The sequence below is a fragment of the Tupaia chinensis genome, unplaced genomic scaffold (assembly GCF_000334495.1).
Source record: "Tupaia chinensis unplaced genomic scaffold, TupChi_1.0 Scaffold144952_1, whole genome shotgun sequence".
Classification (NCBI taxonomy): Eukaryota; Metazoa; Chordata; class Mammalia; order Scandentia; family Tupaiidae; genus Tupaia; species Tupaia belangeri.
In genome coordinates, this window is record NW_006204812.1 from 1693378 (window position 1) to 1718383 (window position 25006).

The 25006-nt window shown below is 39.8% G+C and overlaps 1 long non-coding RNA gene and 1 pseudogene across 4 annotated transcripts in view; both read left to right on the forward strand.

Moving 5' to 3' along the window:
* Positions 1 to 23169, forward strand: part of LOC114005928 (uncharacterized) — a 191636-nt gene extending 168467 nt beyond the window's left edge. For 3 of the 4 annotated variants that reach the window (XR_003547716.1, XR_003547718.1, XR_003547719.1), the window contains 2 exons: positions 17048 to 17503; positions 22875 to 23169. This is a non-coding gene — a long non-coding RNA (uncharacterized LOC114005928). The remainder of the gene's footprint in view (positions 1 to 17047; positions 17504 to 22874) is intronic. The other variant, XR_003547717.1, reaches the window with a different exon arrangement.
* Positions 4244 to 4458, forward strand: LOC114005931 (uncharacterized; annotated as a pseudogene).
* Positions 23170 to 25006: the final 1837 nt, after the last annotated feature.

Here is a 25006-nt window from a genome sequence, read left to right on the forward strand (position 1 = left end):
TGTGTGTGTGTGTGTGTGTGTGTGTGTGTGTCCAAAATCCTGAGAGGAGAAGGGATGATGGCATGGTAATCCTCCCCTGGGAAGGTGATTTCTCACTTTCTGCTTCTCTGTCTCTCTCTGTCTCTCCAGTAAGAGTAAAAATATCTCCCCCCCTCAAAAAAAAAGACTTGTTCTATTATCTCTCCTTGTTTTCTGAGCCCTGAAAAGAACAGCCTTACTCATTACCTACTTACAAAACTGCTTTCACATTTTTAGGTATTTATTATGAGAACAACTCACTCTTGGTATCAATATTTTTTAGAGATTTTTGTTATAGAGTGTATGTGCTCCTCAGAGACACATAGAGAAACAGAGAGACAGAAAACAAGAAATCATCCCCTAGTGGGGATGGCCATGCTGCTATCCCTTATCCTTCATTATCCGCTCCTGATTTGGGGCATGTACACACGTGTGCCTGACATGAGTTTTAAGTCAGCAGGTCCAGGACTTGAACTATGGTCAACCATGCTGGTCCCTCTTGGTATCAATTTTGTCTTAGTCTATTTCTGCCCTTATGACAATGTACCTAGACTGAGAAATTCATGAATAATAGAAATTTATTTCTTACAGTTCTGAAGGCTGGTAAGTCCAAAATCAAGGCACTAGTAGTATGGACTCAATTTCTCCTCCCAAGATGATACATCCTTGCTGTGTCTCACATGATAGAAGGACAAAAGTGGTCAATATGGTGTCCTCATGGCAAAGGAGACTGAAGGGGTGGTGCTAGCCAGTAACAAGATGGTTAAGATGTTGACAACTGCAGTTTGAGCCCCTGACCTGGGAGCTTGAAATTCACACCAGTGTGTGTGTGTATGTCCAAAATCCCAAAATAAGAATGAAAAAACCAACCAACCAAACAAGCAAACAAAAAACACAAGGGGACTATGGTATAGTCATTCCCCCAGAAGGTTATTTTTCACTTTCTTTCTCTCAGACTCTCTCCAACAAGCACATGCACCTATGACAAAAACCTAAAAAGAGCGAGAGAGAGAGAGAGAAACTGAAGCATCAGACAGGCTCCTTTAAGCCCATTTATAGTGTCACTTATTCTATTCATGAGGGTACAACTCTCATGACCTAATCACCTCAGTAGGTCTTAAGTCCTGAATGTTCATGATTCTTCTTCAAATTCCTGTTGACATCTAATTCTCAATGTGATTGTGCATAGTTCTTTCATTGTGCTATTAAGTAGAAATACTTCAGACTGGGTAATTTATAATGAGTAGAGGTTTGTTTGCCTCATGATTCTTGTGTATGAGAAGATCAGGGGCATGTGGCTGGCATCTGGTAAACTTCTGGTGTGCCATACTACAATATGGCTGAGAGAAACAGACAGGTTATCACACACACACACACACACACACACACACACACACACACACATACACAGAATAGAGGAGGCGGGAGAGAGAAGGGAGAGAAGGAGAGAGAGAACAGACTCTCCAATTTCTTATCTCTAGCCTTCCTTTCTAGATGATTGGATGATACCTGTCAGCATTGAAGGTGGGTCTTTCTCTCTCAGTCCACTTACTCATATGCCAATACTGTTTGGCAAGGTGGCCACCCATATTAAAGATGGATCTTCCTCTTAAAGGTCTTACTACCTCCTAATGACATTACAGTAGGGACCAAATTCAAACACATGAACCCTCAAGGGATAAAACATTATCTAAATCACAGCAGGTGGTATTCAGGATGGGACCTTTGGGAGGTGATTAGATTATGAAGAAGGAGCTATATGATTATTGTCCTTTTTAAAAGAGGCTAGAGAGCTAGATAGCGCTCTTTCTTTTATGTAAGAATACAATGAAAAGTCAGAGGTCTGTAAGATGACCCTCACCACAACCCAACATTGTGGACACCAGGATCTCTGACATTGAGGTTCAGAACTGTGAGAAAATTTATCTCTGCTTTTGGTTAGTCACCTAGTCTATGGTAATTTGTTATAGAATCCCAAGTGATTAAAATACTTGGCTAGACTTAAACTCCAAATTCTGTTGTGGAAGGCTGTATATTAGATCTTACACATGAACAACTGTTTGTCTATTTCGTTTTCTTACCCTAACATGACTTCTATAAACCTACTTACTCTTCCCATAAAAAAAATAACTTGTACTAGCCATACAAAAAAAAAACAAAAAACAAAAAACAAAAAAAAAACATACCCAAAACTTCTGGTACCTATTACTGTCTGTACTAAATAGCCCAAAACCCTTTTGTTTAAATGTCCCTTAACAATATAACTACCGATCACCAGACCCCCAACTAGAGCCATAAAGACCACTAAACAAAAGTCTATAGAGTGCCCTCAAAAATAATTAACCAACTTGATTCAGACTCTATAACTGCTTACATTAAAACCCCACTTCATTTCCTGACATTTTAGACTTCCTACACCACTAATAACTTACCCCCTATAAAAAGACTACTCAAACTTCAGTCGGGACTACAGTTCTGACTCTTGGCTCCCCAAGCTTCAAGCTGTAGTCGCTGGCCAACTAATAAAAACTCCCTTTAACCTTAATCTGACTCTCATTGTCGTTCATTTGGTGACACTCTACAACACTGTTTCCTGTGTTATGGGCAGTTGCTGAAATCTCCACTTAGATTTTTCAGTCTCTCACTTACTGCTTTATTATAGGTCCTGGAAATGTCCCCAGATAGGTAGAATGGAGATTCAACCAAAGATGCAAAAGAGTTTATATGTAGATATTGGTGCTCCCTCTCTGTGGATTCTTTCTTTGTCCTCACTTTCAAAGTAGTTTAAAGAGGACCAGCAGTTAGCATAATGGCAATGTCGCTGAGCCCCCACATAGTGGACTACAGTTCGAGTCCCGGACCCGGTGGCTTAAACTCATGCTGGGCACGTGTACATGCATGCCCAAAATCCCAAGAGGAGAATGGAGGAGAAAGGATTGTGACATGTACATCCCCCAGGGGGGTGATTTCTTGCTTTCTGTCTCTCTGTCTCTGTCTTTCTGGCAAGCACACCTGCCATATACCATTCTTTCCCTCTGTCTCTGCTTTTCTGGCAAACCCCCCTGCCATATACCAAAAAAAAAAAAAAATCTCTCCAAAAAAAGTAGTTTAGAAGCCCTAACCTCCTCTCTCAGACTTCTCAAGCTAGTAGTATTGTGATTTCCTGTTTCAGTTCCTGAAGACCTATGCTACACTTACAGAAATATCTCAAGAGAAGAGCCATTAAATGCAAATCTTACCCAGAGTAGTTCTCCTGATGTAAGTGACAGATTCCTATCTTGTCACTGCCTGATTTTTGGCTGCTCTCCTGTACGTTCACATACTTCATATTTTTATAGGGTTTGTAATTATCAGCCAAAGAAAGACAAGACAAATACTAACTACTTTACCACAGGAAAAAGCAGAAAATCTCCTTTCTTTTGAACCATCTCAGTTAAGCTCTTGTTTCCTCTACTGTACTAAGGCTGCTCTCATCAAGGTCATTAATATCCTCCACATGGACAAATTCAATGGCTATTTCTCAGTTTTCTTATTATTTGACCTATGTATAGCATTTACCTTGGTATATATGAGTTTGTTACAGAAAAGGATACCAGGAGACAGTCAATATAATAGAGGTATATTAAAGAATGTCGTGTCCTGACACTGAGTGAAGAAAGTACCATTACTCCTGTCCTTACAATGAGAAAATGTTGGTAAGCTGTAATTCAATGCCTTTCTTGGTCCCATCAGAAAATGAAAGTTGCAGGGAAAACCACCACCCTGAAATTTGGAGTCAGATACATCTGAGAGATCAACAACTGAGAAGTTTACATGGAGCAGAACCTGGTAGGACTACGGACTGCTAGGAATACTTAATAGTAGTTCTGACAAATTGCTAGAGTCTGACTTTGGACCTAGCTAAATTATATAAATGATCCAGACTCAGATATTTCTGTTATTAACAACACACTAGATTAGCACACTAGTCAACTGGGGAAAGGGCTTCAAGATGATACACTTGAAATGCTATAGCTAATAAAGGGACTACGCGGAAAAGGGGGAAAATAACCATACCTAGAGGAGGGACAGACATCTCTCAAGTCTACACCAATGAGATACAGGCACCCTAAAAGACTGAACCCCAACTATGAGTATAGAATGCCCCCTTCCCCTATAACTTACCTACACTAAAGAACTTTTGGTAATAATAGCAGTGTATCACAGGTGTAAAACTACAAGGCAGAGCTTTGCGTAGTGGCAGTATCATAGTCAATGAGGTTTATCGGAGGTGTGATTATTGCTAATTGAAAACTACAAGGCAGGGAGTTTACGAGTAGATATACAATGGGCCGCCCCAAAGCCAAGAGAGCCAGTTGAAATGATACCACTAAGAGGAATCTGAAATCTCTCATGGCTCTAGCTATAACAAAAATTAAATTATCCAACTTCTAGACAGATAAACATAATTTATTACACTAATGGCCTATTTGTTTTAGTATGTATTACCCTCAACAACTCTGGGTTTCAAACAAAAATTACAGGGTATATCTAAAGGCAAGACAATTTGAAGAGACAAGTCATTATCAGAACCAGACTTAGATAAGAGAGATGGTAGAATTATCACACAGAAACCAAAAATTGTTAGGATTAATATGTTAAAGGTACTAATGGGAAAAGTCTGTATATTTGCTTTGAAAAATATCACACTTTATCCCACAAAGATGTATACCTATTTCATGTAAATTAGAAATTATAAAGAAAATTATTGTTTAAAAAAATAGTAGAAACATCCCAGATCGGATAATCCAAGTAAGCACAGAGGTGGCCCCTAGATGTTAGAACCAAAGGAGCCAGACACTAGTGCACTGGTAACATGTGATGCTCTGCTAGGTTCTCAGTTCAAGTCCAGAGACTCCCTGAGTATGCCAAGCACGTGTGTGCCCACGATCCAGGACTGGTTAAAGGCAAGAGGTGGATCACAGTATCAGGATCCTATCAAGGATGCCGTCGCTTGCTTGGTTTCCTTCTCTTTCTTTCTGTCTTTCTCTGTCATGGGAGAAATAAACTTTTTAAGAAAAGAATTAAAGCACAGGTGGAGACATGGCTTTGTTCGTTAATGAGGATGACTGTAATATCTCACATGGAGAGAGTCCAGTGATCAATGTAGACAGACACCTGCACTTAATCTGTTTGTTCCTATGTGCTGGCTAGGATTTCCCTGTTCATTTCAGTCCTGTACTGTGCCATTTGGAAGGCACAGAGTAGGGTCAAGCAGTGGTAGGAGACCTTCTGGGATGCACTGTCCTATCCTTCTTCTGTCACTGTTCACTAACCTGTCCTCACCAGCACACTTGGGTAGGCTTTGGGGCCAGAAACAAATGGCAACAAAGGAAATAACTCTTGTATTAGGGATTGGAGGTGAGGCTTTGTTTACCTTGGATGAGAATCATTCAGGTCTTAATTATAATGATCACCTTGCCAATTAAAATGAATGCTCATAAAGGTGTTTGCTTTAACTTAGACATGGTTGACTATTGTGCTAAAATTGCAAATCAATTTAATTGTCATCAGAGGGTAGGAAAAAAAAGAGAAAGTTTCAGAGGGAATGCACATTACCAAAACCTATCTTTACTGAGCATATTTTTATCTTTGTTTTATACAAGATTCTTTATAGAACTAGAATGTTCTTTCAAGGCAGTCTTTTAAGGCCCCTCATCTTATACTTGAATAAGCAGAAGCCAAGAGAGGTAAATATATGTGCATGGCTGGTAAGAGGGCCATGTCCATAAAACCCATGTTTTGTTTTATTTTTTCATAACTCTACTCTCAAAAAAAAAAAAAAAAGCTACTGCTTAGTCTACCACACTATGTTTTTTTTTTTTCATATAATTTCTCTCAAAATATGGCAAAATTTCAAAGTAACAGAAAAAACTAGATGTGCATCCAGGGGCAGAAGAAAAGGGTTCATGGCATTATCACTGCAGGTGTTTCACTTGGGTCTTTTCTATCACCATGTAAATAAAAGTGAGATGATTTTGCAAGGGCAACTGTCAGAGAATGTCTATGCTTCACTTTTTAGCAGAATTAATTAGTGTTGTGGTTTTTTCACACCCATGTCTGGAATATCATGAAGGAGCCAGGTGATTATGAAATAATTTCTTCATTCCAAGACTTGTTTTGTTTTTAAACTTTAGCAATTTGGAAGCTGGGATCCAACATATTGTTTCAAGAGAAAGTTGCCAGTAGTCAAGCGGAAGGGTCAGTTGAGAAGATATTTTTAGTGCCTACCTAAATGAACACTTGGCTTTATATCAGAGGTTACTGGTTATCTAAATTCTACCTCAGTTATGTGCCATTAGTAGCATTACACTCCACTGTAAATGCAAACTCAGATCCCTTATGATGGCTTTGAATACTTTTAGGGGATTATATTAGTATAAAACATTGAAAATAAAGTAATTGTCAATGTGGAAAAGGAGGGTAAAGATGAAGATTCTACCTACGAGGCTAAGTCACAATACAGTATTTCCCTAATGCTACCAAACACTGTCCACACGGGATTTCTGAGTTGTGCGTATACCTGAGAATTATTGCGGGCACTAGCTTATGGACTTGGAATGGGAAAACCGCCTTTAACATTGATCAAGGAGACACCCTAGGAAGAGTGGGTCTGGGAAGGTGATAAGAGTATGGAGTGAGCAGTTAGCGTGATGGCGATGTCGTTGGACTCCCATGTATTCGACTGTGGTTTGAGTCCCAGACCCAGTGGCTTAAACTCATGCCAGGTGCGTTTATGTGGATGCCCACAATCCTGAGAGGAGAATGGAGGAGAAAAGATTGCAGCATGGCCATCCCCCCTGGAGGTGATTTCTCGCTTTCTGTCTCTCTGTCTCTCTCTGTCTTTCCAGCAAGTGCATGCACCCTATAGTAAAAACCTCTCAAAAAAAAAAAGAAAAGAAAGAAAGAAAAAAAAAAAGAAAGAAAGAGGGATGATAAGAGTCTGAGGTTGAAAAGTTAGAAATGGAAACTGGCTAACTAATAAATATACTTTCTGCCTCCAATCATCTAGCAACTATGGCAGAGTCTTCCACATAGGTGTACTAAAATGTTTAAAAAATTTGGAAAAATGAAGGCAAACATCTCTTAGTGGATATAGACTGTTTAAGGTCATAGAAGAGCACAAAAAAGCCCAACAGAGACCATTCCACTCTTCATACATCCTTTTCAAATACATCTTAGAATCAGCACCATCCTATTTTTAAACATTTCATTTGTCAGCTTTTTATTATTTAAAAAAAAGGTCCAATTTTCTTAGAGTGCCTCAGGCAGAAAATGATCAAATTCATTGATGACAGTGACATTGAATAAGAATGGACAGGAACAGAAATACCAGGGCCCATTAAAATGACCCATGCTTAAAGAGCGCTCTCAGCTTTGCCCTCTGCCACATTCAGGGTTTAGTGAAATAAATCAAGAATCATCACAGAGCATGCAGAATCTACCTCAGAGGCTATGCTTTTTTAGCCTCTGAAAAGACTGAATTGTACTATGGCCTGACCAGGATTTCCCAGGGGATCGTCTGAATAACCATGCTCTCTCCACTTGGTATCTCAGATTGAATTGTTCACCATCAAGGGCTTGTCAGGGGAAGAATAACTCTTAACATTCTTAGGTGGACATAGGTTTAGATGACTGTAAACCAGAGTTGTTCACAATGAGAGGAAATATAGCCAGGATATAGGTACATTAGGAAATGGAGACACCCACATGGTTTCTTGTAGTCTCTTCCATTTTCACACAAAGTATTCATCAGTTACACTACCTGAATATCTGAGCACCACGAATTCCTTCAATATATCAGCCATGAAATGAAGTAGTAAGCATGGGGACAGGACTGAGTCTGATGTGCTATGAAACTGGAAAACCCAGTCCAGGGAAATTCAGGGGCTTTAGATATATATAAATATATTCCTGTCTCTTCAAATGCATTGTCACATCTAAGGTCATATTTGTCAGTTTTTTAGTATATAGGACATGGAAGGGGATTGAAGGTGGAGAGGGCAAGGCAATTGAGCCCCCTTTAAAAATTCCTGAAGGCTTTTGCTTGAAGATTCAGGCTTTCCTTTTGGACGTACTTATCTTCTAGAAGATGAGCTGAATTGTAGGGAAGCTCCAGGGACCTTGGCCCTGATAAAGGCCAGGATTAAGCCTTGTGGAGATCTGAGGAGAGAGGAGTAAAACAGCAGAAATGTCAGAGGAGGGGGCTTCAACTGATAAGGCACTAAGGGAAGAACATCGCAGAAAAGTGCCTGCTAAACCTCTCCAACAAATGACGCTAAAACAATTAGACATCTATAGACATAAAAAACAGAGGGTAAAGGACAAAGAAAAGGGAGGAAAGAAGGAAGGGAAAGGAAAAGAACCTTTGACCTAAACCTCACACCTTCCAAGAAAAAAAAAAAAAAGAAGAACACAAGATGGACCGTAGACTTAAATGTAAAATGTAGACTAATAAACATGTAGGAAAACAAAAACAAAAACAAAACACAAGAAAAACCTTTGGGACCTAGGGCAGGGCAGAGAGATCTTAGAACCAAAAGCACCATCCGTCAAAAGATAAGTTGATAAATTTGGCCTTGTCTTAGTCCTCGATTTGTACTGCTAGCAGAATATCTGAGACTGGGCAATTCAAGAGAATAGAGATGTATTCCACTCACAATTTGGAGGTACTAAGATCAGGGGTACTAAGATCTGGTGTGTTTTTTACAGAGCACCAATCACTTTACAAGAATGAGAGCAGAGCAGAGCGGATATATCCATGAGTATGATCATCTTCCCTCTCCTTTTTAATGCACCAGAACTCAATTATAGGGGCCCGATCCTGATCACTTCATCACTGTCAAGGCCACACATTTCGATGTCATGAAGGTATTAAGTTTGCTCTACATATCTTCAGCCAACTCTCAACATATGCTATCAGGAAAAACGATGCATAGATTTCATTGAAATTTAAAAGTGTTTTTACTATTTTTAAGAATTATTTATTTAATATATTTATCATCAATATTTTTTTCTTAATTTGATACAGGCACTCAATAAGAGACAGAGAGAAAGTGAAAGGGAGAAAGCAAGCCATCAGGTCTGGGCTTTGAATGCCGTCATCCATGTGGGAGCCCACTGCCCCAACCACCATGACACCTGCTGGCCTCTAACATTGTTTTGTATGTAGACGACCTTATTAACAGAATAAAAGAACAAGGTAAAGACTTGTAAAAATATTTACAAATCATTTATCCAACAAAACTCAACAGTAAAAAATAAACTACAATGACAATATGGGCAAAAGACATGAACAGATATTTTATTGAAAAAGATATACAGGTAATAAATAAGTCAAAAAAAAGGATGTTGTCTAATTTTAGTCTTTAGGGAAAAAATAATTAAAATCAAAATGAGATATCCCTACATACCTTTTAGAATACCTAAAATTTTACACACACACTTACATTATACCAAATACTGGAAAAGATATAAAGAAACTGGCTGACTCTTACATTACTGGTGCCAATATAAAATTAGACATCAACTCAGAAAATCTGACAGTTCCTTATAAAAGTAAACATGTAACTACCATACAGATACAAGATTGCACTCTTGAGCAATTATCTTAGAGAAATTAACATTTATTTTCATACCTGTACATGCATGCTCTTAGCAGTTTTATTCATAGGAATTAAAACTTGTAAACATCCCAGTATCCTTTGCCAGATGAATTATTAAACAAATTGTGGTAAATTCATACCATGAAATATATCTCAGAAAAATAAAAAGTAACACACAATTAATACATGCACCAACTTGAATGAGTCTTCAGGGAATGAAACTTAGTGAGAAAAAAATCCCACCTATGCAACATTATTGAAATAACATTCTTGAAAAACATTAATCATATATTAGTGGTTGCCAGGGGTCAGGGACAAGAGATGGAGGAAGAGAACCGGGAGGTGAATTATTAAAGGGCAATGAAAGGGATCCTCATGGTTCTATATCTTTTTTTTTTTTTTTTGAAAGAGAAACAGGGACAGAAAGCAAGAAATCATCCCCCAGGGGGGGTGGCCATGCCGCAATCCCTTCTCCTCCATTCTTTCAGGATCTTGGGCACGCATGCACACATTCCCAGCATGAGTTTAAGCCACCAGGTCTGGGACTCAAACCATGGTCAACTACGTGGGAGTCCAGTGACATAGCCATTATACTAAGTGCTGGTCCCTCATGTTCTATATCTTGACTGTATTGACATATTTCTTGTGTTAATGCACTGTAGTTGGTAAAATGTTATCTTTGAAAAAAACTGAATACAGGGTATGAGGGGTCTATATCTTTGCATTTCTTCTTAAAACTACATATGATTTTACAGTAACCTCAAAATTAAAAGTTGTATTTAAAATTTTTTCACAAAAGCCCCAAAATTAAATAAAACTCAATGTAGCATCTTCTCTCTAAAGTTCAAATCATATATAAATTAGCTAGATTTGGGGGACAGAGAGGAATGAGCTAAGGAGGTGCTTGAATTTTATTTTTAGTTATTTCTAGTCTTTTCTAGAATAACCATTTTTTAAATTTGTAAAAGGGTATGTGCACTTGCCAGAAGGAGACATACACACACACACACACACACACACAGAGAGAGAGAAAGGGAGAAAGACATAGTCTCTCCCAAGGAAGATGGTTACCCTACAATCTCACCTCCATTTCTCCTTTGAGGATACTGGGCATGCATGCTCATGAGCTCAGCATGTTTTTCAAGCTGCTGGGTCCAGAACTTGAACTGCAGAGTCAGCCATTTGAGATCTGGGTGCTTTAACCACCATACCACCTACTGGCCCTCTAGAATGACTTTGAAGTATGTTAGGCAAAGAAATACGATGATCAGATTTGAATTTAAGAAAAGTCCTGTTTTTTTCTAAGAGTCAGGTGATGAAACAGCATTAATACAAATGGAATCACATGGGGCAAGTCCCGGGTTTGTGTCCCTAGACCTCCCTGAGCACACTGGGCACTGATGCATATGCCTGTGACCCAGGACAGTTGAGACAAGTGGGGGACAATGGTGGGAAGACTCTTTTGGGGTGCCTGTCTCACTGTGTCTGTCTGATTTTCTTATAGGAGAAATAGATACAACTAGAAAAGTCATGACGTTTCTGTACAATATGGAGGTATTTAGGGGCTTAGGTGAGGTATTTGGAGATGGAGACAAAAGAGAGAGAACAAACTAGGCAGAGGGTGCTCTCCGTCCACCAAGAAAACCATGGGAAGTGACTAGTCTACCAAGGAAAGTCCCAGAGACAGTGAGGAACAGACAAGAAATAGATCCGTGGTGGTTTGGTTTGAAAAGAGGCTTGTGCAAAAAGAACAAGAATCAAGAACTGCTTCCAAACCTTCATTCACGAGATGAAAGGGTAGTGCTTTCCAGTGACCAGCAGCTGCAAGGGGGAGGACATTTATAGGAAGAGTATGGTCTCCTTGTCTAGTACTTCCTCATTTCACTACCCCATTATCTTTCTACTGAGAAAATTGTGGTCCAGAATGGTGAAGTCACTGTTATAGCATGAGAATCTCAGCTTCCTAACTCCATAAACATGTATTCTCAAAGACATTTCCTACACACTGTCTAGAAATCCCATATTCCTAGAAGATATACATTTCTTGACCTGTGTGTGGAATTAAATGTAATACCTTCCTCACTGGAGAGAAATATCTAAAGAGGATACCTAGCAACAGTCCGTGCAACTGCTTTACTAAACTATATTTTAAAGAAGAGGGAACATCATACTCATTGTGAATTCAGTCAAATAATGCAGATGTCTGTTCTGAGGAGAGGTTTAGTGTGGATGCATGTGGAATAGGCCTACTTATGTTTATCCAAGCTATGATTCTAACAGGTTCTGTCCAGATTGTAGCATCATATGTGGTCTCACTTGTAAACTCCTAATTGCAGGCAGGCACTAGAGACCTCAAACAAAACAGTAGATGCATGCAAAACTACAGTCCTGCCACAGTCCTTTGACCAAAGTGTTCTTTAGAATTACAGATGTTCTGGGCATCAGTTAGGGAGAGAGATAATTCTGTCCATCTTAACCATCTTGGTAATCCCCTTCAATCAATATTGTCATACTGGACAAGGGGAGGCTTAGAACCTGGATGGCTTCTTTTCAGAAGCCCTCACTATTCTTTTCAAGACACTCTGAAACCCTCTAGGATCCATCCTGGCATCAGTGCTCCTTGGCCGCTGGCCTGATGCTGGGTGTCTCTCCCTAATATCTCTGGGCTGAACACATGGACTTGAGGTAGTTTCCTTCTCATTGTGTGAGAGCTGGTGGGAGGAGGTGGGTAATTGAACAGCATACTTGCCTCTGTCCAAAATGTGCATCTATTAGCACCTTCATGGAAGAGAGATGCCAGGCATAAAAATTAAAATTAAAAAAAAAAAAAGCCACCCAAGTTGTCATGTGAACACTTCCTCACACAGAAGAGACCTGGGGGAGTAATTAAATTTCTCTGATGCCCTATCATCTTCAAGGTTGGTTTTTTTTCTTTCCATAAATACTGAATTACCCTGTGGTGTTTATTTAACATAATACACATAAAATCCCGAATGTGCTTTCACAGAAGACTTTTTTTTCCCTTTCCCTAAAAAAAAACGCCATTTCGCTGGGTCCACTCAAGGGACTCTGCCGAGCCCTGGAAGATGCTTCTCGATGGGGAAAGCTATGCTAAGTTTGGCCATGGGAAATGAAACCCTTCCCAGGGAAATGCTATTTTTGTTTTTGTGTCTGCTTGAATAGACATGGAAAAGAAATTAAATCTGGACAGGGGGTTGATGTGGGAGCTTGTGGGGAAAGGGGCATATGGAAGGGTCAGGGGTAGAGAGAAAAGCCTGGCCAGGATATAGCCCCTAAGGTGATAAAAGAAAGTCTGGAAACTTGCCAAAGCAGATCAGTGCGGCATTAGCAGCAGAGGAGACGGCCAGCGGCTGATGAAATATGATCTTAAGGGAAAGCGAAATCCAGTTATTAGTGGAGGGAAAAAGCCAGCCTGGGCTGGAGAAGTGATTTGAAGTGGAGGGACATAAATAGAAACTGTGATTAGATAATGCCAGTCGCTTACCTCCTGCCCAAAGATGATGTGAGCAAGAACTGGGCTACACGCTAGGCTCCTGACAGACACACCAGGTTCATCATTGTTGCCATCACATCCAGCATATAAAGAAAAGCCCGTATGCACAGACCAGCCCATCTGTGCATTGGCAGATGGAATGGGAGCTGCCCGAGTGAAGAGCACAGTATGATTTAGGGCTGGGTATGAATGAAATTATACGTAGGATGGTTTAAATACAATGGCATTAAAATTGCTGTCTCAGATTTTTAACTGAATGAACAGTTTCCGAATTGATTTTATTGTTTAAAGTCATGCTAGTTAATGGCTTTCGAAAATAAAATTGCCTTTGGCTGACTTAAGCATCGACAGAAGATTTAAAAACATTAATTTGATTATATTTTAAGCCCCAAATCAAGATTTCTATAAAATTGGACATGTCCCAGTTTCCCTTTTGTAAACTGGCTTATTTCTGAATGTACAATGAACAAAAACAACCCAAAATACCAGGAGATTTGGTCAAACCTTAACTCAAAACTCCATCAAACCGTCTATTTGGGGGCCAGGTAGGCAGGACAGTGGTGACACATGGCTGGGTAATGCTGGGCCTACGTAGAAGATGGTAGGTTCGGTTCCCTAGCTGACCTGTACACACAAGGTATGCATCCCTCTGAGCCTCACCGGCTGGGAAGGCATGAATACAATTGCTGCATGAGACCTTGTTGAGGGTGCTTGTCTCTCTCTCTCTCTCTCTCTCTCTCTCTGTCACTCTTATGAAATAAATAAACTGTAAAACAAAACAAAACAAAAACCCTGTATTGTCTGTGAGTCATTGAGTGAATTGTTTCAATTTCCTCAACAGAAAAAAAGAGAGAATTATATGTACCTTGCAATTGTAAAGCTACTTTAAAGTATCTAACGTAGTGCTCAGCCTATAGCAGACATTCATTGAAGGTTTGCTACATTATTATGTTTGTTTTGCATATAGTTTTTATGTGTGTATGTTTTCAATGTTGAAAAGACCTGGGTCCAGGACTTGGCAACTTGATGAATCATGCCCTGTGTGTGTGTGTGTGTGTGCGTGTGTGTGTATACATGGCCAAAATCCCAAGAGGAGAGACTGGAGGGGAAGGGATTGAAGAATGGCCACCACCTGGGGAAGGTGACTTCTCGCTCTCTTTCTGTCTCCCCTGAGTACATGCACTCTATAGCAAAAACTAAAAAAAAAAAAAAAAAAAAGAGAGAGAGAGAGAAAAAGACAGAAAGAAAGGAAAAGGAAGAAAGAAGAAGAAAGAAAGATAAAGAAAGAAAAAGAAGGAAAGAGAAACTCAGATAGGACTATAGGACATTTTGTTGTTTCCAACAGTGAGAGAAGGATAGAGAAAATAATACACATGATAACATTTGGGAGTTTTTTCTATATCATTAATCTTGATCGGCAAGAAAAGTAGGGAAAAGTTAGATCATGGAAATTCTTAGATGTCAGCAATTTGAACCTAATTTCCTAGATCAAATGTTAGCAAAATTTTCTGTAAAAAAAGCCATGTAGTATGTATTTTCAGTTTTGTGGACCATCTGGTCTCTGTCACAAATATTCAACTACCACGGAAACTTGAGGACAGTCATAGGCAAGATAAAGGTAGGGCCATTCCAATAAAACTTTATTTATAAAACCAGAAAGTGGGCCTGATTTAGCCCATAATCTAGGCAAAAAGAAGTAAATCTAACAACAGCTTATCATTCTTTTCATACAGAAATCCACAAATATCTTGCTTTTTTAATTGGTTAGCTTATAGCTAACCCCAAACAATATTCACTAATTAAGTCATCTAATAAATATTTGAGTGTCTATTATCATTACACACTGTTCATGCTGGAGAAACAGCTGTGAGCAAAATAGATAAATATTCCTGGCTTTAAGTAGCTTATGTTCTAGTGAAATGAGAGAGGGCTATCTGTCACTCTCCTCTTACACAAACTCTGCTCTATATAAACCATGTTTATCAATCTTTGCAGCAGTGCTGTTAGGTTTTATGCACCCAGAGTCTCCCTATAGCAATAAGGAGAGAGATGCCCCACGTGGTGTATCTGGATATCAGCACACATCTGACGAAATCCCCCTTGAGATTGGCATGATGGAGAAGGGTGGCTGGATGATAATGTGACTCAGTGTACTGGAACCTGGATGAAAGGCAGTCCTCAGTGAATGTTGATTGATTGATCACCAGCAACCTGAAGAGCAATCTCCAGTGACCGAGAGGGCCGTGTCCTTGCCTCGGTGCTACCCAACCTTTCCATCGATGACTTAGATGAAAACATGGGAAGCATGCTGATCAAATTTGCAGATGACATAAAGCAAGGAGGGAGACAGCTGACAAGGCTAAGATCTAAAGTGATTTCGACAGACTGGAACAATAGCTTGAATCTAACAAGATGAAACTTAATGGGGATAAATGGAGGGTCCTGCACTTGGGTTCAAAAGTCAAATTGTACATGAGATAAGGGAGAAGTGGCTAAACTGCAATCCATGGGGAAAAGCCTTAGAGATTTCGTTGACAGGCAACGCAGTGGGAGACCCAGTGTGATGTGAATGTCAAAATGGCCTGTGCAAACCAGCCAGGGCAGTGTCCAGGGCAAGGTAGGTGGCTGTGGCGTAGCACCAGATGGAGAGCAGATCATATTGTGTTTGTTTCTGAGTGTCAGATGTTCTTTTTTTTGGGGGGGTGGGAGGAAGGTTTTTGCTATAGGGCACGTGCGCTCACCAGACAGACAGAGATGGTCAGAGAGACAGAAAGCGAGAAATCACCCCCTGGGGGGATGGCCATGCCACAATCCCTTCTCCTCCGTTCTCCTTTCGGGATCTTGGGCACGCACACACATGCGCCTGACATGGGTTTTAAGCCACCAGGTCTGGGACGTGAACCGCAGTCGACTACATGGGAGTCCAGTGACATAGCCATTATGCTAACTGCTGGTCCCATGAGTGTCAGATGTTCTGAAGGACATAAACCCTGTCTTGGTCAAAAAAAAAAAAAAGTCAACAATTAATGAGAAACTCCAAGAAGTGAGATTGAGTAAGAAAACAAACATGTGCTCAAAACGAATTTAGGGTTCCATGTCCCTCTACAGAGCTTATTACAGGGGAAACTGGCAAAACAACTCTTATGAAACTGCCTCTACTAGTCTAGTAGCAAAACTCTTCTCTGAGGATCAAAGGCTGAATGGATGTTTGTTAAAATGCATGCTCTCTGGAAAACCTAGGAAACTAAGCAGTGCATGTGTTAAAACCAGTTGGTCCCAGTGGGTTTTCATTGCAGTTTCATTTCATGCCTCTGTAACCCATGAGCCATTTAAAAAAATCTACATGAAATAACTCAAGGGTGACCCAGATGAGCAGAAAGGTAAATCTTCTGGCCTGCTGAGAAACTTAGTACTGAGGGCTAGGAGTGTGTTTCCCAAGGAATAGATTCAACTTTAGGGAGTCATAGGCTCAAGAAATAGGAAATTATATTTAATCTTTCTGGTTAATTCTGAAAATATGTTTTCATCCAACTTCTGTTGCTGCAGATATTTCTAAAACACACTTGCTTACTAATTTTGCCTTGGTAAATGAATGAATGAATATAAATGAATGCATGGATGTTGAATCTCTATTTTCCTTATGTGTAGGATAAAACCCAAGTGTGGCCTGCTCGGTATGGGCTGATCTAGCCTATGACTTTTTTAACATCAGCAACACCTTCTCTGCAGCCCAGTGACTGGGAGCTCTTTTTAGTTTCTCCGGGCCTTTGATGTTAACGCTGTCCCTTAGATTTGGAATAATTTGTCTTGCCACCCTATCTAAGTCCTCTTTCAGCACATCTAACTCATTCTTCCATTCTTGCCATTACAGGTTAGAAGTCACAGTTTCTAGGAAAATTCCACTGATTCCCCAAGTCTGCATTAGCGGCCTATTTGATGCTATCTGAAGACATCCTGTGTGTGTTATTGCATAACGCTTACTTTACCCTGTGGTTATTGACTGGCAATTGCTGTGTCTTTCTTCTAAACCCCAAGAGGCCAGAAACCATGACTGATTAATTCACTGTTCTATATAGAGTTTAGCCTGGTGCCTGGCACAAAATGTGTGTTTAATAAGTTTGTTAAATCAAATTAATTCATTGGAGGTGTTAAAAACTTTAAAGACATCATCTTAGCCTTTAATAACAGAGTACTAAACAAAAAGATGCCAATAATACTTTAGTAATTGTAGGAGCTATATATCCCAGTGTGCTTGTAAGATGGAATAAATAGGCCGAGCTCCAGAGAAGGGGACTGACTTGTCCACAGCTACGCAGCCACTGAGCAGGTAAGCCAATACTAGATGCCATGGGTCTTACCCAGAACTGGCTTTTTTTGCCTCACCAGATCTGCCACTGCCAGAATGTGGAGTCACAATTCTGCTCTGACAAAATCAAAATAAAAGAGGAATTTATCATGTCTAAATCTCAAGAAGTCTAGAGAACCACGTTTGAAAAGGGCAGGAACTAAGATTGGTGAGCCATTTAGAAGAACAGACGGAAACAGACCCCAGTTTGAAACAAGCCATGCCTTGGAATGGTCTCTGTAGGATGCTTCCCTGGCCCTGTCCACTCAATGACTTTGGATTCTTCATAGCAGGCTCTTAGTCCTGGCATCAGTCTGCTTTTTTTTGCTGAAGTTCACAAGTAATTTTGCTTTTTATTCCATACTTTTTTTTTGGATTTTTTTTTTTTAATTTGCCAGAGGGGTGCATGCAATCGCCAGACAGAGAGAGAGAGAGAGAAAGAGAGAGAGAGAGAGAGAGAGGAAGAAAGCACCCTACAATGAAGTGTAGTCACACCCAAATCCCTTCATCTCCATTTCTCCATCCTGTTGTGATTTGGGGCACACACACATATGCACCCCACTGTGTTTTTCAAATAGCAGGAGATAGGGTTTGAACTGTGGTCACCCATGTGGAATCCAGCTCCCTTAACCACTGGGCTATGGGGTCAGGCCATCTTTGCTCTTTAAGAACGAGAATTACAGACAGAAGCAATGGATTGGCTGAGGTGATGCTGGGAGAAGGGACAGAGAGAGTATCTGGCCCTACCCCATCCTGGTTTATAGTATGTGAAGTAAACATCACCCAGACTCAAAACCTCGTTAAGGGTGTCCAGGTACTGGGTATCCATAAGACAAAGAATATTTTGCTAAATCCCTATTCGATGCTTTGTTTTTGTCTCTAGTGGCTCCTTTTCCCTAGGTAACTTGTGGCTTATGCTAAGAAGCTTTCCTTTTGCCAATAAGAATAATCACCTAATAAGAAGCACTGCCTACAGTTTTACATTTTTTAAATCTATTTATTCTGAAGGAAATTTCTGTAGCTGTTGCTGTCTTGGCTTGCGTCCTCATTTTCTCATTTGTAAAGTGAATGTGGTGTTCAGGTAGTCTCTTAGAGGCCCTGCTACTCAATGGTTCCTTCATTACCCAGTCACTCTGAGATGTTGGTAACTCCCTATGGAAAAGTAGATGTGTTGGCCACTCTGGCTCAGGAAAGAATGTTTGGGGGATGCTGAATTTGACTTGTTGGTTGAGATCCTTGTGGAGTTCACTTCATTATTCTGAGTGTCCACCTGCCTTTTCTGGAACTCCAAATGAAAGAAGAGTTGTCTTGGAGATTGGGCTGTTACACAGGTCCCAGGACGTAGTGAGAGAACTCTATTTCTGACTAATCTGAGAATCATCAACTTTGGTCACTACAATACATGAATAATCTCCTAAAAGGGCTAACTCTAAAAGTGAAATAGAAAATTGTCTGAGAGAATATTCAGCATCCAGAATTATATGTCCAAGCTTAGGGCTGCATCAAGTTTTAGCGGGACTGGTACCTGTACAATATTCTATGAAGTGGGAAACAGGCTTTTTAAAAGTAGTTAGCACACATTGCTGTTACAGTTTTACAATGGCTCCCAAATCTTTATAGAAGAGGAAATCCCAGTGACAGCCAGACATTATTAACTTTTACTGAAGCCTGTTGTTCCTCGGCAGCCTTGTTAGAACATTAGTATTCATGCTAAGCATAGCATCTTCCTGACCCATTAAATGATTTAAGATCAACTAACAAACAAACCAAATGGCAACCCAGGAAAATTCTCCTCTTCGAGACAATGTGGAGCCATTATTCATTTAGTAGTATAAACATTACTCTTTATCCCAGGGTTACTAACTTCTGAGTCCTTAATGGAGTTCACATTGTACTTAGGGGATTAACAGAGAAGTTTGTAATTGATTCTCTTTGTTGGGGGAAATAAAGACGATGAGTATTTACCTGGTCATGGGTTATGTTACTGATGGAATGTAAAAAAGGCTCTCAATGTTTAGAGCTGGAAAATTGTTTATTTCCTTCTTCAAAGAGATGCATCGTGCTTAAAGCATAAATCTACAAGTGTGTATTTATTTAAGAGTCCTAGGTTTCAAATCACATTTCCTCTAAATTATTCAGTTACTTGAACATATTTATTGTACTTCATTGTATGCCTACTGTGAGCCAGGCATTTATAGTCTCTAGGTAGACAGTGTAAGACATCGAACAGCGTAAATGTGATTCCAACCTTCACTGGGGTAATGAAGAAGAACTGGCATTTAATTAATAATCATACCAATAATTATGAAATTGAAAAATTTCAATAAGTGACAAAATGTTTTAAATGAATTATTTTGGGAAAGAAAAATTGAGCAGGAGAGAAGAGGTGGTGAGGATAGTGGGATTAACTTTTATGAGAATAAGTTCAAACATTGCAGCTTAGCTCCTGGGTTTCTGTTGTTGTATGTGTAAATTAGGCTCTGGTTCTTGAGGAGTGATTCTTTAATATCCCATCATGATTACTCAGTCTTTAGGTATTCCGGGAAACGTTCAACCAGGAAAACTGATCACCTCAAATATTATGAGGATAGGGAATTTAGAGCTTATTGAAATAAATAAATAAATAAATAAATAAAAAGTAGGGGCCTAGGAAAGGAGGTTCTAGAAGGTAAAAATCAGAGGCTCAAGCAGCAACTAATACTGCCTAAAATTCTGGTGCAGTTGAACAAGACAGAGATGGTAGAAATATGCCAAACACAGGCTTATCTGCCTATTGCAGTAGAAACAGCAAAGGGAAGCCCATGAAGTCTGTGTAGCACCTAGCTTGGTGGAAACTGCTGACTCTATGGCAAATCCCACCCCTCTAGGAGCACTACCTCCTAAGTCTCTTTGGTGGAGCATTTGCCAGGTATTAAATGAGAAGTTAGTGGGACACTGGGAGTCCATTATGATTGGATGCTGGGCCTTCCCCAATAGACTACTGTTGATCGTAGGTATCCTGCCTTCAAGACCAGGGTGTGTACCAAGTACTGTGGAAATGTAACAGTGGTGACCAGAAGGGTGTGACCAGTAAAGAGAAAAAGGAAAATAAAAAGACCACTTAGTGAGAAAAGGCGACGATGAGATTTGGAAAGAGGGGAGAAAGGGGGTGCGTGCTGGGTATGACGGCCAGAGCAATTCAGTCCTGTCTGAGAAAGGCTTGAATTTATTGGGAGTGAAGTAGGCAAGCTTGGGGCCATTCGTTCGGGCTCAGCCCTTATAAATGATTTGGAGGACTTCTTAGCGTGGTAAGTAAGCATAATGGTTTTTGTATTGAACTGTGGCACCCTCGGCCGACTTGAAAGAACCAAGATTCTCTAGAATTCAATTTACTTTGCATTAACGGGAGATCTGATGCTGATCTGTTCTAACTGCTTCTTTTATCTAAGCTGCTAAAGAGTCACATGGTTTAAGAAGAAAATTAAGAGATTTCACATTTGTTGCTCTAAGCAAAATCATTTTGTTATCTACTTTAATGAGAGCGCGGATGAGTTTTCCTGTTTTAATAATCACTGTGTCTTAAACTTCTCTTCCATGAAGGCAATATCAACAAAAACTCTCTAGAGGCTTTATCTTTACACAATTAGTTTTCCTCTCTCTACCATCTTAAGTCCTTGAAATTATTTTTAAAATAGTAGGAGGCATGCCCTTTCTTTGGGAACATATAAGGAAAATGAACATTACAATATTGCTTTGAACAAGCAATTGGCATTATCTGAGGTCGCTAGCCTTATCTGAATTCATATTTGAGTAGGGAAGATATTTATTTTATTTTTCCTTCTGTGCACAAAAGATTTCTATGAATTTTTGTAGGTCCTGCAGTTACTGGGACAGGAATGCATATATTCACTATATTCATATTCGTTGGAAATTCCTAAGGAACCAGGAAAATGCATTCTGAAGTTGTATACATCTCGTATTTTTGGTGAATTGCCTTGCAGAGTTGAATATAGACAGGTTATAATTTCTGTAGTTCTAAATGTTGCACCCAAATAACCAGACAGTCCCATCAAATGGTACTTTATCTAATCTTCCATACTGAAAATAGGTAGCCCTATCTTTTTTTTTTCTTTGGAGAGGTTTTTCGTTATAGGACACGTGTGCTCGCCAGACAGACAGAGACATAGAGACAGAAAGTGAGAATCACCCCTCAGAGGGGATGGTCACGCCGCAATCCCTTCTCTTCCATTCTCCTCTTGGGATCTTGGGCACGTACGCACACACGCCCGGAGTGAGTTTTAAGCCACCGGGTCTGGGACGCGAACCGCAGTCGACTCCGTGGGAGTTCAGCAACATAGCTATTACACTAACTGCTGGTTCCCAGTAGTCCTATCTTATACTCAAGTTTAATATTCCATCCACTCTTAATGTATTTATGTATATACTATTTCTATTCACCCTCCTTCTAAAGTAGCTGAAAGAACTCACAATGAAGAAAATTTTAAAGTGAGACTATTGACATAGGCAAAAACAATAGAAGGAGAAATGATATGTCAAACACAAAGGAACAGTGAACCATTTAAAATTTTAACAAAATGAACAGGAAGAGCTACACTGTTTTAACTGATGAAAGAGATGTAATGTCTTTAGGACAGAGAAACACTCCTCTTAGAGAGATAATTCTCTTAGAAATAAGTATTAGAGGCCGGCCTCATAGTACAGTGGTTAAACACTGCGTGAAGGGCACTGGATCCCACATGACCAACTGCAGTTTAAACCTCAGCCCTAGTGACTTCCAAAACATGCTGGGTGCACACACACATCCTGTTAGTATCTTAACAGGAAGGAGAAATAGAGGAAAAGGATTGTGGCATGATGAGCCCCACTGGGAAACACTGTCTTTCTCTGGCCTACACTTATGCCCTCTGGCATTAAAAAAAAATAACAAATACTATAATGTAATGTTTGAATAGCATCTAGATAAGTTGCTTTCAGGTCATATATTGATAAAAGGATCAAATAAAGAATACGAAGAAGAAAGATAGATCTCAAAGGCCAAAGAAGTACAAGAGATTAAATTTAACCCACTGCAATATCTTGAAAATTCAGTATAGTTTTATATTTGGCATATTAAAAAAAATTAACATCATTGTTATAAGTTGTAATAAGTTGAAATTTTCTGTTTAATATTAACCATCAAAGTAATTCTAATGCAATACCTTTATGTATTTCTTGCAATCTCTAAAGTTTTTCTTCATTTTTCTGTTGAAGAATTATTTTCTGGAGATTTCTGTAGACTTCTTATTGCTTAGTCTCTGGAACTACTTCTAATGCTCTAATGGGTTCCCCAAATCTCTTTTTTCTCTCTCTGCAGGTCCCAAGGAGTCAGTCTGTTTCTTCAGCTCTCACTATCTACTCTATGCATTGGGATTCTTCTCAAGTCTTGACTTCAAAATAGAAGATACTCTACAACTCTTTTTATTTTTCTACAGCTTCCTTAGCAGCTAAGAGTCTCAAAAACAAAAAAACCCAAACTAAACAAAACAGCAGTCTCCAACATTTTCCATTGTCTCCTCTACCGCCTGGAGTCATGCTTCAACACTCCTCTTCCCAGATACTCAGACTTCATGAATCTGTGTTAATACATTTAATTAAAATATCATAATTTCTCCCACTACCAATGACTCTATAGTACATTTCTTCCTTGACCCATCTTGTTTAATAACTAGGACTTTTCCCATACATTTTCTTCTCGCTATTCAGTCCTTTGCTCCGAGTAACCTACAATCTCTCCTTTGTGGACTTAGCCATCTTAAATTTGGCATTTTCTCCACGGTTCTGCCTCTAGCCTTTATCCTGCCTCGATTTGTCCACCCATCTATCCTCTCTGAGTGATGTTAGTTACTTCTGACTTCAACCATTTTGGACATTACTCATTTCAACTCCTTACTCTATATTTCCTGAACATATTTCTTGCTCAGTGCAAGTCTCATATATTTTGCTGTTTATTGCACATCTTTCAGTTGATATTCTTCATGTACAAAACTGGAAAAACGTGTTTATTCCTAACCCTAGTGATTGCCTTTTTTTCTCTTCAGTCAGTCTCTGTTCAGCCACCCAAGGCAGAAAATTTGGGGTCATACTGTACTTTCTTCTTCCCTGTATTCTGATATGGAATTGCTCAAGAGTAACGAAGCTTCTGATTTCGCTGAACTTATGGCCCTGCGGATGTAGTTCTCTTGCCTTTGCCAGACAACAGTAATCCCTACCCCTGCCTGAGGACTAACCCCAAGCTCGCCTGCTTCACTCCCGACGAGTTCAAGCCTCTCTCAGACATGACCGTTCTGGCAGCCGTGCACAGTGCGCATCCTTTCTCCTCTTTTCAAAGCTTCTACTTGCCTTTTCACTGACTCACTTTTTTCTTTTTGCCTTTCCTGGTAAAACCCCTGCCTTGATGGGAGGCAGAGATCTTGGAAGAAAATAAATACCTTTCCTCTTCAAGATCAGCCCTCATCTGCCCTTCTGACCATTAGATCAATCACAAGGATCAAGTCTAAGTACGGTTTGAAGGCAAAAGTGCTGGGTCTGCTACAGAAGGAATTATTCATTCTAGAACTGCAACATCTGCTGTTTATACATGGTAGAAACTGGGAAAGTAGGTCTGAATGGATCTTGGAGGTGGTGACTGAAGTGGTGGGCAGTAAAAGTCTGGAAAAGACTTCATGGCTCTAAAGATGCTTTAGTCAGTAGTTCTCAGGAGTTTCTCTCCATATAAGCAGGATCAACATTACCGGAAAGGTCATTGGAAATGCAAATGCTTAGGTCCTGCCCAACCTACTTCATCAGACACTCTGGAGCTGGGTCCTAGTAACCTTTATTTTTAACAAACTCTCTAGATGACTACACTGAACACTCGAGTTTGAGAGAGGTGACTCTACTGTGATTCAGAATTTTACACTAGTGAGAGTACTTGGCACTATCCGAATCCACTGGAGGAAAAAAATAGCCTGCGTTTAATGAAGTGGAGATGTGGGACCAGCCCATGGCATAATGGTTACATCATTGGACTCTCACATAATCGACCGTGGTCCGAGTCTGGACCCAGCTGCTTGAAACTCACACTGGGCACATGTACATGCATGCCCCAAATCCTACGGAGAATAGAGAAGAATGGACTGCTGCCTTGCCATCCCCCATGGGGAGGTGATTTCTTGCTGTCTGCCTTCCTATCTCTGTCTCTCTGACAGCGCACATACCCTATGGCAAAAATCTCTTTCTTAAAAAACAAAACAAAACAGAAGAAAATTAAAAAAAAACAAGAAGGGAAATCCAAAATCTGCTAAGTAGATGTTAAGACGTGGTTCAGAATACTAGAAGTGGATGTACTGAAAGGGATTTGGAACATAGGACTTGGAAACACACTAGATAGCTACTTTCCTTGGATAAGACTCAAGGACATTACCTTCATTAAGGTAACAGGAAAGGTGCTGGGGAGGGAAACCCAGG